Consider the following 5,000-nt stretch of genomic DNA (forward strand, 5'->3'; position numbering starts at 1 on the left):
GTCGGCCGGCGCGCCTGCCACCGGCCGCCCCCACCAGCCGGCTGTAGCGCGTGCGCCCACGCACCGCGCTGCCAGCACGCCGGGCGGCCCCCCCCTCACCGGCCGGGGACGGTCCCCACCCAGCCACCGCCGCGTATCGCCTCACACCCAGATCCCCTTTCACGTTCGTGGGCATGGTGGGTCCCCTTTCACGTTCGTGGGCATGGTGGGTATCCCTGAAACAACCGGTTAATAGCTCGACCGATCGTCGCCAACACTGATTCACCTCTAGCGAGAACAACCGCACCACAACGGGTTACCGGTTGTTCATTTGCGTAACGTCACCAGCAAACGTACACGTCCATCGCCATTTGCAACGAGTATTGCATGCCTGTGTCAGGTGTCACAACACACTACGTCTGCCCACATAGACGCAACAACATGTGCACGCCTAGAGAACACGTGGAAGGTAGACCCCGTACGTATGCGGTGTCCATTGCGCGAACGACTGTCAGCCCGCCTCTGCAGCATGTCGCAGATGTGGAACGCGGTGCAACATGCTATCACGGTGTGTGAGAAGAGACGACTACGTCCGAATACACGCTCCACTACATCAACAGACTGCTCATGCTGATCGCCATCCAGGGCGTCCGTTCCTCCCACACGTCTGTATGGCGTACCACACTGCAATCCAGCTCTTATAGGGAGACGACACGTAGCTGCGTGCACAATATTTGGACTGTATGGTCCGCCGTTGCTAGGCGCTGTCGTCATACGGTCACATGGGCCACGATGTATCATTCAGTACATACGGAGCAATGTGCAGTACAGTTTGTGGGTTTTGCGTACATCGGCGGACAGGTGACAGGCCGTACCACAACGTAGGCTGAGTACGTCGGCATGCGAAGGGCATTGAACATGCAAACTTCTCACCGACCAGCTTGCGAAGGCAGGGGGGAAGGGGGGGGGGCATGTACGTCCTGCTGCTATCCACACTACAGTGTATAGCAGGAGCATGTGGAAAGTCAGCAACACCTGCAAGGTGTTTAACATGACGCGATACACAGGGGACCGGGCAGTGCGAGTAGCGAACTATATTGCGAGGGTTGCGGTTAGGCAACACTACACTACTTTAACGGGTTGCATAACAATTACAGAGCAGGTTCAGCGACAACGTGCGTCAGGTTAAGGCGCAATATAGTTTAGGTTACGGCGCACTTTAGGTTAGGTTAAGGCACATTATAGGTTAGGTTAAGGCACAACATGGGTTACGTTAAGGCACAACATGGGTTACGTTAAGGCACAACATGGGTTACGTTAAGGCACAACATGGGTTAGGTTAAGGCACAACATGGGTTAGGTTAAGGCACAACATGGGTTAGGTTAAGGCACAACATGGGTTAGGTTAAGGCACAACATGGGTTAGGTTAAGGCACAACATGGGTTAGGTTAAGGCACAACATGGGTTAGGTTAAGGCACAACATGGGTTAGGTTAAGGCACAACATGGGTTAGGTTAAGGCACAACATGGGTTAGGTTAAGGCACAACATGGGTTAGGTTAAGGCACAACATGGGTTAGGTTAAGGCACAACATGGGTTAGGTTAAGGCACAACATGGGTTAGGTTAAGGCACAACATGGGTTAGGTTAAGGCACAACATGGGTTAGGTTAAGGCACAACATGGGTTAGGTTAAGGCACAACATGGGTTAGGTTAAGGCACAACATGGGTTAGGTTAAGGCACAACATGGGTTAGGTTAAGGCACAACATGGGTTAGGTTAAGGCACAACATGGGTTAGGTTAAGGCACAACATGGGTTAGGTTAAGGCACAACATGGGTTAGGTTAAGGCACAACATGGGTTAGGTTAAGGCACAACATGGGTTAGGTTAAGGCACAACATGGGTTAGGTTAAGGCACAACATGGGTTAGGTTAAGGCACAACATGGGTTAGGTTAAGGCACAACATGGGTTAGGTTAAGGCACAACATGGGTTAGGTTAAGGCACAACATGGGTTAGGTTAAGGCACAACATGGGTTAGGTTAAGGCACAACATGGGTTAGGTTAAGGCACACCATGGGTTAGGTTAAGGCACACCATGGGTTAGGTTAAGGCACACCATGGGTTAGGTTAAGGCACAACATGGGTTAGGTTAAGGCACAACATGGGTTAGGTTAAGGCACAACATGGGTTAGGTTAAGGCACAACATGGGTTAGGTTAAGGCACAACATGGGTTAGGTTAAGGCACAACGTAGGTTAGGTTAAGGCACAACGTGGGTTAGGTTAAGGCACAACGTGGGTTAGGTTAAGGCACAACGTGGGTTAGGTTAAGGCACAACGTGGGTTAGGTTAAGGCACAACATGGGTTAGGTTAAGGCACAACATGGGTTAGGTTAAGGCACACCATGGGTTAGGTTAAGGCACAACATGGGTTAGGTTAAGGCACAACATGGGTTAGGTTAAGGCACAACATGGGTTAGGTTAAGGCACAACATGGGTTAGGTTAAGGCACAACATGGGTTAGGTTAAGGCACAACATGGGTTAGGTTAAGGCACAACATGGGTTAGGTTAAGGCACAACGTAGGTTAGGTTAAGGCACAACGTGGGTTAGGTTAAGGCACAACGTGGGTTAGGTTAAGGCACAACGTGGGTTAGGTTAAGGCACAACATGGGTTAGGTTAAGGCACAATGGGTTAGGTTAAGGCACAACATGGGTTAGGTTAAGGCACAACATGGGTTAGGTTACGGCACAACATGGGTTACGTTACGGCACAACATGGGTTACGTTACGGCACAACATGGGTTACGTTACGGCACAACATGGGTTACGTTACGGCACAACATGGGTTACGTTACGGCACAACATGGGTTACGTTACGGCACAACATGGGTTACGTTACGGCACAACATGGGTTACGTTACGGCACAAATTAGGTTAGGTTACGGCACAAATTAGGTTAGGTTAAGGCACAAATTAGGTTAGGTTAAGGCACAAATTAGGTTAGGTTAAGGCACAAATTAGGTTAGGTTAAGGCACAAATTAGGTTAGGTTAAGGCACAAATTAGGTTAGGTTAAGGCACAAATTAGGTTAGGTTAAGGCACAAATTAGGTTAGGTTAAGGCACGATATAGGTTAGGTTAAGGCACGATATAGGTTAGGTTAAGGCACGATATAGGTTAGGTTAAGGCACGATATAGGTTAGGTTAAGGCACGATATAGGTTAGGTTAAGGCACGATATAGGTTAGGTTAAGGCACGATATAGGTTAGGTTAAGGCACGATATAGGTTAGGTTAAGGTACGATATAGGTTAGGTTAAGGTACGATATAGGTTAGGTTAAGGTACGATATAGGTTAGGTTAAGGTACGATATAGGTTAGGTTAAGGTACGATATAGGTTAGGTTAAGGTACGATATAGGTTAGGTTAAGGTACGATATAGGTTAGGTTAAGGTACGATATAGGTTAGGTTAAGGTACGATATAGGTTAGGTTAAGGTACGATATAGGTTAGGTTAAGGTACGATATAGCGTAGGTTCAGATACACATTGTTGTAGGGAAAGGTGTATTGGGGGGGGGGGCGGCAGGTTCGTTGATAGTGATTATCGTAATTGGATGCCTGCGGTATTATCCGATTTGTCACGTCAGGATGCACTTTTGGCTCATGACAGGCGGCGCTCCGATTCCATGGTTGTGGCAGATCTGTGTCTTTCATTCCTGCCATTGTTTGTGTGCTGTGACAGGAGGCAGTATTGTGATGTTGGGTGCACCACTGTGTAGGACATGTGTGGGTGTTCGTGGCTTAGCTGAGCAATGTGCGGATGTCGGAAGGGTGGGATATTGTGTTTTCTGGGTGGACCTCCCGGTCTGGTAATGATAGTGTGGATTGTGTCATGTGGCGGAGAGGATGCACTGGATGTTCTTCCATGCTGGTGGTTAGATATTGTGTGTGATAAGAGAGTAGTGTGTGATAAGAGTGTCTGGCTGACGTGTGGTTCTCATTGTGTGCAGAGTCTTTCAGCATGTATAGGGACGGTTGTATATATTATCTGTATTCTGATGGCTCTGCATCTATTACTAATCAGTGCCGTGTATACGGTTACTCTAGTTCCAGTCGAAACTGTTCTATCTCTGTACATTAGTGACACTGCGGCTCCACTATGTTGCCGCCCCTGTCGGCCGTTTCCCCAGTGTATGGCTAATGATTATCAGCAATCAGTCTATTAGTCAATACCGGTAGTGTGACGACGTCAAATGTCCGGGATGGGGGAAGCTACACCCTTCCCGTGGGTCAGGGCCTAGAAAGACTCTTCCCACGCAGGAGACTCGGACTGTCGTTACTCTTCCGAGACATATATGTGCCCAGCGTTTTTTTGCGGCTGCGAGTGCAACGCCAGGAGGCTCGGACTGTCGTTACTCTTCCGAGATATATATTTGCCCAGCGTTTTTTGCGACTGCGAGTGCAACGCCCACGGGTGCCGACATGGATGGGGCGCTTCCTAGCTGATGGCTCAGCATGAGAATCCGTACAGTGAGCAATGCGATCGCGTCTGTAGCTTGTACGTGGTACAGCTCGCAGCTCATGAATAGGGACAGCGGGAATGTCGCATATTGGAAATATCTCTTCATGAAACGCATGTTATAGGTGTGAATTGCACCTTACGAGTGCGGGAAACGTCCGCCGTTCATCCGCTGGCGATGCGAGTTGGGCGGTTGGGGTGGGGCACGAACGGGTGCAGGTGGTGTGATTGCCGGTCCACGACTTCGTGCGGCAGAGGCACTGGCGTATGGGTGCTGTGGTCGACAGAGGCTGCATGCTTTGTGGGTGGCGTCGAAAGATGGGCACTGTGGGCCCATCGATGTCTTAGTCGGCTTGGCGTCCCATAGATGGCGGTATCGTCGTTGCAGGAGCTCATGCTGAGGGAGACCTACAGATGGCGGTATGTTTTGTGGTGCGCTCGACATGGCGGACGTAGTGTTGTCCGATTCGCATAGATGGCGATACTGTTTTGCCAGCATG

This window comes from Schistocerca serialis, unplaced genomic scaffold (assembly GCF_023864345.2).
Source record: "Schistocerca serialis cubense isolate TAMUIC-IGC-003099 unplaced genomic scaffold, iqSchSeri2.2 HiC_scaffold_1121, whole genome shotgun sequence".
In the NCBI taxonomy this organism is placed as follows: Eukaryota; Metazoa; Arthropoda; class Insecta; order Orthoptera; family Acrididae; genus Schistocerca; species Schistocerca serialis.